The sequence below is a fragment of the Lampetra planeri genome, chromosome 74 (genome assembly GCF_965212315.1).
Source record: "Lampetra planeri chromosome 74, kcLamPlan1.2.h2, whole genome shotgun sequence".
Taxonomy (NCBI): Eukaryota; Metazoa; Chordata; class Hyperoartia; order Petromyzontiformes; family Petromyzontidae; genus Lampetra; species Lampetra planeri.
The window spans coordinates 1,604,568-1,616,845 of record NC_136179.1 but is presented as its reverse complement, the minus strand read 5'-3'; positions in this window follow the sequence as shown (position 1 = coordinate 1,616,845).

Here is a 12,278-nt window from a genome sequence, read left to right as displayed (position 1 = left end):
CAGCTCAGACATGATCATAGCAATTATTTACAAATCCCGGTCGGGTCCCACGAGTACAGGGCACGTCCACAAACTCTCAAATTGTAAACTCACATTGTATACCCTAACATTATAAACTCTAACAATATAACCTTCAAACTATGAGCTATACATTGTAACGCTTTAAAATAACACTACAAACTAGTGTTATAGTAAACTATAATGTTGTGAACTCTAACAATATAAGCTAAGAGCGATACATTATAACGCTATAAAATACTATCATAAACTAGTGTTACAGTGATATTCGAATCTCATTTGATATTCTTAGCTTCACACCGTGGTCCTCTAAGAATCACACTATGCTCGTGAGTATGTAACATGTCTGTATGTCATATGTCTGTATGTAAAATGTATGTATGTAATACGGACGTGCGAACCAAGGGTGGAATATGTGAAATGGAAGGTGCAGGATCAGGATGGGATTAAAATTATTTGAATAACACTTTGGTGGGATTAGGATCAAGCTGTCCACTATTGGATTAATTTTCCATCTCAATGGCATCAAATAGCAATTTTCAGTGTGAATGTTAAATATTCGCACAAACCCAATATTAGCCCGTGAAATAATGAATCGTTACTATTGTAATGACTCCGGACTCACACTGCAGAAGGTTCTTTTATTTAGCCATTAACGCGGCTTAGGACCCTGGCGTCACGATATAGCAACTACGACGAGACGGCAACCAGCCTCGACACGAATCCCTGCCAACACAGCCCCGAACCTCGTTCCTCCCCCTCTCTTATTCTCGGCGTGAACCTCCGCCCACACATGGTCCCGCCTTCCCTTCTCGAACTCTATCATGTTGTCACCACTTGTCCCTTAGTTGATGCACTGTCTTTACATCACCCACCTCTATGACCTCTACCTGACCCCGCCATGGGCGGAGCAACTTGGGGGACATACCCGTTGGCACCTGGAGGCAATACAACCATGCCCTGTCCCCCACTGCCCATGGAAGCACGTGTTCCCGCCGCCCCGTGTTATTTTCATTAGCGGATTGCGCTCTGGTGGGGAAAGGTCCTCGTTATGAATCGTGTCGCAACATTCAGGTCCAGAATACCGAAGTATACCGGGAATCACCTGTACTTAAAACATGTAAACTGATAACACTATAAACAATAACACTAAACATTAAACGACAAAAACACCTACCAACTGTATGGGAACCTCATTTGCCAGTAAAAATATGATAATTGGTTCTAAAAAGGCGCCTTTTGGCGTCATCTGGTCCAACCCATATGAGACTAGGCTCTAAGGAAAGCTGTCTCGGGTGTGGACCAATCAACTTCAAGGACAGTGCACATTATCAGAGTTATGTTCTTTTGTTTGTATTATGACTGCAGGTATTGCGGTCTATGCAAACATGACTCCTTGTAAAAAGGTGTCAGTTTTGTTGCCAGATAGAAGGGTAAAGAACCAATTATCACCTACCAACTGGTTTTATAATTTATACCACCATAAACGGAGGAACGGTATTTTAATTTCATTAGAAGTATTATAATGGAACTCTACACATGATGGTTAATTGTCCGTTCAATCGAACCGACGGTCGGATATGTGAACTGTGGGGGGTCGAGGGTAAGAATCGCATTCAAATTTTAGAATGACAATTTGGTCGTATTAGCAAATTACTGTACTTGAATGTGTGTTGTGTACAAATGCAAATTGTTAGTCGTAAATGCGAGGGAGGGGTTAAGAGGTGCACGCTTAATCCAGTGTTAACATTTATTTTAGCATCATATTTAAGGACACTGTTGTTGATAAGAATTCGTCTGGACATGGCACGTGCCTTGTTCTACTCGATCAACCAAAATTAGTACAATGTCGGTCATACAAGAGTGTGATTTCATTCATGAGTAGTATTCACACAGCCCCGATGACACTAACCTACCTAAAGTTATGGTTAAACAAAGTAATTTTGAGTGACTTAATTCTCAGCTCAGACATGATCATCGCAATCATTTCCAAAGACGTGTGGGGTCCTGCGAGAGCAGGTCCCGACTACAAACAGCTGGGCGGCAGAATCGGAAGTAGCTGCGTCGCCCTCGAAATGTGATGTTGCTGCTGTTGTTGTCGCTGATGTTGTTGCTGCTGTTGTTGCTTCTGTTGCTGTGATATACGCAGGGAGGTGGTGTTCCGTGATGGGATGACGCCTTTGATAAAACGCCTCTGATCAAACTCACCCGATTGACGCCCTTGATCGTCGCATTTGATCAACTCTGATATTGTAGACTCTCACATGTTAGGCTCTATCATAGTGAAACATAATATTATAACCTATGAACTACAACCTATCCATTGTAACGCTGTAAAAGAATATTACCTATTGGGTTTCACTCCCTCGTGGAGAAGGCCGCTTTCTTCCTTTTCTAAAGTAACATGCTAATTTCTCTGCATTCACTTTAAATCGAGGACGAAGTTTTTCCATTTATTCAAAATAAGCGCACAATTACACACTGAGATGCACTTACATATTCATGCATGAAGCACAATTGGCACATTACGCTTCGGTATGTTAATAGACATGCGGATTGTGCCTTCCAAAATTAACAATCGAATGCAAATATCCTGAAAGACAAAGGATTGGATCCTAGCGTGAGTTATAAGGCAGCTCAGAAGCAGAGCTCAATGCCATTTCGAGAGGGAACTTGATAAGGTTGGACGCTCGACTCGTCGCTCTGCTGATCGACCTTCAACCGCGAAACAACGCAGCCTGGCGAGCACAATTGCTGTGTCGACAGTTACGCGACTTTGCGTCGGGAGAGTTCGTGGCGACATCTTCATATACCGTGAATCTCAAAGTAAGTGTCTATTTTCGCGGATAAACTCTTAAACGTGTCGTCACATTTACGGGATTTTTTGCCTCTCGGGTTAGACGCGAGTGTCGTTCTTATTTTATCAGTTAACAAAATCCAAAACTCAACGCTAAACATCCTTGCGGCCGATAGCGTACTTTTGACTCGATAACACAGCTGCTGTTACTACGCTCACATGGAGCAGATACGCTCTCCACAGCCCCACGCACACGGAGGCAAGAAGCCATTCAATTGCTCTGTGTGTGGGAAGTCCTTTTCACGACCATCACATCTTCAGAGACACCAGAGAACACACACGGGCGAGAAGCTGTTCCTGTGCCCTGTGTGTGGGAAAACATTTGCACAGTCATCACATCTTCAGAGTCATCAGAGAACACACACGGTCGAGAAGCTATTCCTGTGCCCTGTGTGTGGGAAGACATTTGCACTGTCATCACATCTTCAGAGTCATCAGAGAACACACACGGGCGAGAAGCCGTTCCTGTGCTCTGTGTGTGGGAATGCATTTGCACACTCGTCAACTCTTCAAGACCATCAGAGAAGACACACGGGCGAGAAGCCGTTCCTGTGCTCTGTGTGTGGGAAGGCATTTGCAAAGTCATCACATCTTCAGAGTCATCAGAGAACACACACGGGCGAGAAGCTATTCCTGTGTTCTGTGTGTGGGAAGACATTTGCACACTCGTCAACTCTTCAAAACCATAAGAGAACACACACGGGCGAGAAGCCATTCCTGTGTTCTGTGTGTGGGATAGCATTTGCACAGTCATCAACTCTTCAAGATCATAAGAAAACACACACGGGCGAGAAGCCGTTCTTGTGCTCTGTGTGTGGGGAGGCATTTGCACAGGCATCAACTCTTCAGCGTCACCAGAAAACACACACGGGCGAGAAGCCATTCCTGTGCTCTGTGTGTGGGAAGTCATTTGCACGGTCATCACATCTTCAAGCTCATGAGAAAACGCACACGCGGGCGAGAAGAAATTCCCGTGCTCTGTGTGTGGGAAGGCATTTGCACAGTCATCAACTCTTAACAGGCATCAGAAGGTCCACAATAATAGGAAGCTGAAATCAAAAGGTGAAATTCAAGGTGCTGCAATGAATTCTGAAGAAGATTCCACCTTCGATCCCATGCAGTTGGATCCCGAGAGATGGCTGGATATAATGGAGTGGCTCGAGGATCAAACCGAGAGCTCGGGGTGAAATATAATGTTGCATGCGGTTATACCTTTTAAGCCGTATCGATAACTTTTGTGTGTAATTTTGACCATTTCAGTTTTACAGTTTTTGTGAGAGTTTATTGACGTGCCCAGTGGTGGTTTGTAATGTTATCGGATTACTTGCCGAAGTGGTGTGATGAGCACTGGTCGTTAAGTGTTTCTGTTGAGCTAAAGTTGGAATGCGTCTGTAGGTACATCTTTACTCAACATTTTAAACGGTTTTTTTTCAAGTATATAGCTTTTTTTGATTGGTATTAATCGACTTTAGATAGCCGATTTCAGGATGTACATTGACGCGTTCGTTGGATATATGGCCTTGACTTCGACATAGACGCACAGTAAACACATGTGGTGAACTAATAAGGAAATCATGGGGAATGAAACTTTAACGCTTTGGTATTCCTGGAACGGAAATGGTTTGCATTGTACTGGAAATGTGTGAACATAGGACATAATAAATATTCCCTTCGAGTTTTGACGTAAAAATGATTGCAGATGAATAAAAACGTATTTTTAACAAATGTTTGTCCGGTCTTTATTTTATAATGTTCCTAGCAAAAACATGTTAAGCGAGTTTCAGGTGGAGGATCTCCGTCACACAAGTGTGCCCTTAAAAGGCAGCATCTTGGCTGTCTACCCGATTAACACGTGTTCCTTGAGGGGAAAGGTCCCCGTAGTTAATCGTTCATCAACGTAACAGTCCCTAATCCCGAAGTATGTCGTGGATAAACTGTACACTATAACATGTAAACTGTTATACTATAAACGATAACACTAAACATTAAACGATTATAAACTAGTGTTATAATTTATAACCATATAAACGGAGGTAAGGTATTATAATATCATTAGACGCATTAGAATTACAGTGTGGTCGTATAAGAATCGCACTCTGCTAATATGTATGTATAGTGTACGTGCAAGGATCGGATAAAATTATTACAATTACAACATGGTCATGTTACAATCACGATTTTCACTGCTAGATGTCATTGAATATAAATACACGCACAAACCCATTATAAACTCATGAGATTATGAATCGTTACAATTATTATAACAATGACAAATTGTGACAAAGCGAAATTCCCACAAGCAAAACACCACGCTCACGTGACGAATTCTTAAACAAACACACATGTTAAGCTCTATCATAGTGAAACATAATATAACCTATGAACTACAACCTATCCATTGTAACGCTGTAAAAGAATATTACCTATTGGGTTTCACTCCCTCGTGGAGAAGGCCGCTTTCTTTATTTTCTAAAGTTACATGCTAATTTCTCTGCATTCACTTTAAATCGAGGACGAAGTTTTTCCATTTATTCAAAATAAGCGCACAATTACACACTGCGATGCACTTACATATTCATGCATGAAGCACAATTGGCACATTACGCTTCGGTATGTTAATAGACATGCGGATTGTGCCTTCCAAAATTAACAATCGAATGCAAATATCCTGAAAGACAAAGGATTGGATCTTAGGGGGGGAGTTATAAGGCAGCTCAGAAGCAGAGCTCAATGCCATTTCGAGAGGGAACTTGATGAGGTTGGACGCTCGACTCGTCGCTCTGCTGATCGACCTTCAACCGCGAGACAACGCAGCCTGGCGAGCACAATTGCTGTGTCGACAGTTAGGCGACTTTGCGTCGGGAGAGTTCGTGGCGACATCTTCAGACGTGTTCCAGACATCGATATACCGTGAATCTCCAAGTAAGTGTCTATTTTCGCGGATAAACTCTTAAACGTGTTCGTCGTCAAATTTACGGGATTTTTTGTGCCTCGGTTAGACGCGAGTGTCGTTCTTGTTTTAGCAGTTAACAAAATCCAAAACTCAACGCTAAACATACTTGCGGCCGATAACACCGCTACTGTTACTACGCTCATATGGACAAGAGACGCTCTCCAAAGCCCCACGTACACGGAGGCAAGAAGCCATTCAATTGCTCTGTGTGTGAGAAGTTCTTTTCACGGTCATCACATCTTAAGAGGCACCAGAGAACACACACGGGCGAGAAGCCATTCCTGTGCCATGTGTGTGGGAAGACATTTGCAGACTCATCAACTCTTCAGAGTCATCAGAGAACACACACGGGCGAGAAGCCATTCCTGTGCTCTCTGTGTGGAAAGGCATTTGCACGGTCATCAGCTCTTCAAGAACATCAGAAAACACACACGGGCGAGAAGCCATTCGTGTGCCCTGTGTGTGGGAAGACATTTTCAAAGTCATCAAATCTTCATAGTCATCAGAGAACACACACGGGCGAGAAGCCATTCCTGTGCCCTGTGTGTGGGAAGACATTTGCAGACTCATCAACTCTTCATAGTCATCAGAGAACACACACGGGCGAGAAGCCATTCCTGTGCCCTGTGTGTGGGAAGACATTTTCAAAGTCATCAAATCTTCATAGTCATCAGAGAACACACACGGGCGAGAAGCCATTCCTGTGCCCTGTGTGTGGGATGACATTTGCAGACTCATCAACCAGGAACAGGCATCAGAAGGTCCACAATGATAGAAAACTGAAATCAAAAGCTGAAATTCAAGGTGCTGCAATGAGTCCTGAAGAAGTTTCCACCTTCGATCCCATGCAGTTGGATCCCGAGAGATGGCTGGATGTAATGGAGTGGCTCGAGAGTCAGCCAGAGAGCTCGGAGTGACTGAAAAAATATTATGTCATGTGGCTATACCTATTAAGCCGTATCGAGTACTTTTGTATATAATTTTGACCATTTTTGTTTTACAGTTTTTGTGAGTTTAATTACGTGCACAGTGGTGGTTTGTAATGTTATCGGATTACTTGCCGAAGTGGTGTGATGAGCACTGGTTGTGAGAGGGTTCAATTGTAGTCGTTAAGTGTTCCTGTTGAGCTAAAGTTGGAATGCGTCTGTAGTTAGAGCTTTACTCAACATTTTAAAAGGTTTTTTTTCAAGTATAAAGTTTTTTTTGGTTGGTAATAATCGACTTTAGATAGTCGATTTCAGGATGTACATTGATGACGCGTTCGTTGGATATATGGCCTTGACTTCAACATAGACGCACAGGTGAACAAACGTGATGAACTAATAAGGAAATCATGGGGAATGATACTTTAACGCTTTGGTATTCCTGGAACGGAAATGGTTTGCATTGTACTGGAAATGTGTGAACATAGGACATAATAAATATTCCATTCGAGTTTTGACGTAAAAATGATTGCAGATGAATAAAAACGTATTATTAACTCATGTTTGTCCGTTCTTTATTTTATAATGTTCCTAGCAAAAACATGTTAAGATTATTTCAGGAGGAGGATCTCTATCACACAAGTGTGCCCTTAAACGGCAGCATCTTGGCTGTCTACCCGATTAACACGTGTTCCTTGAGGGGAAAGGTCCCCGTAGTTAATCGTTTCTCAACCTACCAGTCCTTAATCCCGAAGTATGCCGGGGATACACTGTACTCTATAACATGTAAACTGTAACACTATAAACGATAATACTAAACATAAAAAGACTATAAACTAGTGTTTTAATTTAGAACGATCTAAACGGAGGTAAGGTATTAGAATCTCATTATAAGCAGTAGAATCACAGTGTGGTCTTATTAGAATAGCACTTTGCTCATATGTATGTATAGTGTACGTGCAAGGATCGGATTAAAATCATTACAATTACACTACGGTCGTTATAGAATCACGATTTTCACTGCTGGATGAATGTTACATCTCAATGGTATCGAATAACAATAGACAGTTTTATATTCATAAATTAACGCACAAACACATTATAAGCTCATGAGCTTATGAATCGTTACAATTTTTATAACAATCACAAATTGTAACAAAGCGAAATTCCCACTAAGCAAAACATCACGCTCACGTGGCGGATTATTTAACAAACTGCAACACTAAAGTGGCAGAACTCAACAAGAAATGCGCACGACAGCAAGTTCAACAACAATGGACAAATCCTAAAAACAGACCACACGCACGTTAGTAGCTGTTAGAAGAAGACAACACCTAACACGTTCAACTTTACACATTATACAGCCCCAAATATCCAACTCAAAAATTAGGCGGTATATGACACCATTTGAACTTCCTACTTTCGTTCTCGATTAATGAAGATATTCTTGGCAAATACTATCGCTTTCGCTTGTGATGTACCTCCTAATTATGGCCTCGGTTCCAAAAACCAACAAAATAAATGCGAATTCCTCCATTATTCCAAGCTGCACAATTCAGGGTTGTGGACCGCTTTAAATTCTTCAATTTAATCACAGTAAATGCGTCAGACCACATCAGGACACTCAACTTCGAGCATCTTTGAAGCAACGAGATGAGATGGCTAAGAACTGCAAGCTTATTCTAGTGTAATAACAGCCATAGAGGGTTCACGTGGGGATTGGCTTGCCGGTCCTGCTTTGTAGCCAATAAGGGATGAGCCAGGGAGCATGGCCTTGGCGTGATCGCGGCGTGTTAGCAGGGGTCATTGGCCTGGCCAATCGGGGCCTCAGCTAATGGGGAGCCGGATCAGAGGCGTGGTCCAGGGATTGACAGGGAACCATCGGGAACGGTCAACGCTGTCTATAGATGATTGGCTGGGGGGTACCACGTGACGAAGGGATTAAGAGAGAGGGAGAGAGGACAGTCGTGAGCAGACTTGGGGACGACAAGAGCAAGAGTCACGCGCGTACGGGGCTCTGGGTGCCACGTGCGCGGTGGGGACTTTGCGAGAAGTCTGCACTCTCTCCGTTGTCTGCCAGCAACGGGGAGTGTGTGTAAAGTGTAACTGTGGAAGTTGAAAATGAAAAGGACTGATTCCGGAAGCCGTCTCAAGGAGGTTTATTACACTAGTGTTAACGATATTTTAGCAATATGGGTAAGTACAATATATGTACTAAGAATTCGTCAACTTAGCAGGTGTCTTGTTCTCCGTAATCAACCAAAATTATGACAAATTCTATCATACATGAGTGTGAGCTAATTATTCAGTAGTAGTCGCTAATCTCCGTCACACAAGTCTGCCCTTAACGAGCAGCATCTTGGCTGTCTCCCCATAAACATGTTCCTAGAGGCGAATGGCCCCCGTTATAAATCGTTTCGCAGCATTCTGGTCCCTAATACTGGAGATCCACTGTACTATATAACATGTCAACTGTACTATTATAAACGATAACACTAAACATTAAACTACAATAAACTGGTTTAATAATGTATTACACCATTAACGGAGGTACGGTAGTAAAATCTCATTGTAAGTATTAGAATAGCACTCTGCTCATAAATATGTATAGTGTATGTTCAATCGAACAGGTTTTTGGGGTTAAATTGCGTAAGTAAAAAATATATTTTGTTAAACCCGCCACCACCCGACACATCAAAATAGTAAGGTTTGTCACTTAAACAGAACATGACAATTCGTTACTAAAGCATGTCTATTCCGGTCACTATTCTTCAATTAGGATTACCGTTAGCAGGCTATTTTAGTACACACAATCGACAGGAAGTACAAGGTCAATGGGTTCACTTAATTCGCATGCCTAATGTACGTTGATTCCCATATAAATAACCCAAACGGCAATGGGTACCCATAGCCATATATATATGTATCCATTAACACCCCCCCTACCCCACTTCGCGCAAGAAGAGCACACACGTTTTGTCATCACATCTACCTCTCTATTTACGGAACGAAGCAGGAGGACGTCTCCACAAAACTGGCCGTCGCCTAATGAAGATTGTTGTAATTACTGGCGAAACGTTGTACTCAGATTGTATATGTTGTGGCTTGGCTCTCAAACACACCATTGTGCTGGACGTGACAACCCTTACTAATTAGGTGTGTTGGGTGGTGGCGGGTTTAACGACGCATTTTCATATTTAGGCAATTTATGGATACGGTATTCACATCTCATTAGAAGTATTATATTTGCACTTTGCTCATATGTATGTAAAGTGTTCGTTCAATCGAACCGGGGATCGGATATGCGAATTGTGGGAGGTGCAGGCTAAGAATCGCATTAAAATTCCTAGAATAACAATTGTATTAGCATTTTACTGTGCTTGAATGTATGTTATGTGCAAATGCAATCATTTGTCGTAAATGCGAGGCAGTTGTTAAGAGGTGCACGTTGAATCCAGTGTTAACGTTAATTTTATCATTATATTTAAGGACACTATTGTTTATAATCATTCGCCTGGACATGGCACGTGCCTGGTTCTACTCGATCAACCAAAATTAGTACAATGTCGGTCATAAAGGAGTGCGAGTTCATTAATGAGTAGTATTCGCCTAGCCCAGGGGTCGGCAACCTGCGGCTCCGGAGCCGCATGCGGCTCTTTTGAACCTTGACCGCGGCTCCGGGGCGGATGCTAGCGAGGGGAGGAGGCGCACTGTGACACCTGCTCTGGCGTTGCCGCTGCTGACAGGTCGCCGCTCCGCTCCACACTGCCCGCCCGGTGACAGGCAATAACGTTGCCGTTGCTTTGTCACATGTTTGGAAGAAGTAAAAACCTTCCTGGGCAGCAAAGAGCTCACCTTTGCTGAGCTGGAACAGCCAGAGTGGCTGGAAAAATTACATTTTATGGTAGACATGACAGCACATCTAAACACGCTAAATACAACCCTTCAGGGGAAAGGAGGCACAGCCCTGCACATGCTGGAGGAGGTTTTGGCATTCGAGAGCAAGTTGACAGTGTTTGTCAAAGATTTACAGAGATGTACACTGTCTCACTTTCCCTCTTTGAGAGAGTGCAAACAAAGTCATGATACGATAAATTTGGAATATTTCAAGTCTGCAATCACCACAATGCAAAGTTCGTTTGGGAAACGATTCTGTGAGTTCAGAGAGGAAAAAACGACATTATCCTTCCCTGTCACTCCCCTGGCGATCGATCCATCCCTATTGAATATGACTGCATTTGCAGGTGTAAGTCAACCTGATCTTGAGATGGAACTGGCCGATATAGCCGACAAAGATATATGGGTGTCCAAGTTCAAATGCTTGACCGCTACTCTTGAGGATGTTGCCCGTCAGAAGGCCATTCTGGCTCAGAATCATAAATGGAGTGATATTGAAAACCTTCCCAAACAGGACAAACTTGTATTCGAAACATGGAATGCCATCCCCAACACTTATATAAACATGAAAAAGTATGCATTTGGAGTCCTGTCGATCTTCGGCTCCACATATGTATGTGAGCAGGTCTTCTCCAACATGAACTATATTAAAAACAAACATCGATCACGCCTCACAGATGACAGCTTGCAAGCCTGTGTGAAAATGAAGGTGACGTCTTACAGCCCTGATGTGCAGACACTGTGCACTGAGGTTCAGGAGCAAAAATCCCATTAACCAGGTAATTTAGCTATTAATTTGCAAAAATATATTTTACATTGTTAAGTGAAAAAGTCCTTTTTTTATTCAGATTGACAGCTGACTGCACGATCCTGTATATAGCAATAAGGTAAGAAACAATATATGCAGTGTTATATTTGTTTTAAATGTTGCAATGGTTTTGCGGCTCCCAGTTTATTTTTTCCTTCGGAAACGGGTCCAAGTGGCTCTTTATGTCTTAAAGGTTGCAGACCCCTGGCCTAGCCCCTATGACACTAACCCATACACAGTTATGGTGAGACAAAGTAAACTTTATTCGCTCAAACCTCAGCTCAGACATGATCATAGCAATCATTTACAAAGACGTGTGGGGTCCTGCCGGGCAGCAGAAAAATCAGAATCAGAAGTAGCTGCATTGCCCTCGAAATGTGATGTTGCTCCTGTTGTCGTTGCTGATATCGTTGTTGCTGCTGTAGTTGCTTTATTTGCTGTTATATACGCAGGGATGTGGTGTTCCGTGATGGGATAATGCCTTTGATCAAAAACTATGATCAATCGCACCCGATTGACGCCCTTGATCGGCGCATTTGATCAACTCAGACATTGTAAACTCTCACATGTTAAACTCAAACATGTAATATTATATATCATGCTCTCATGCCCTTTGGATTGCACCCGTTGGGTTGCACTTCCTCGTCGAGGAGGCCGCTCTCCTCCTTTTCTACGGTTACATGCTTATTTCTTACATTAACATCATGCTAATCTCTCACACTGTGGTCGTACGTATGGTAAGTGAATATGCGAACCAGGGGTAGGATGTGCAAGATTAGAATCGAATTACAATTATTCGAATCCCGCTAGTCGTATTAGAAT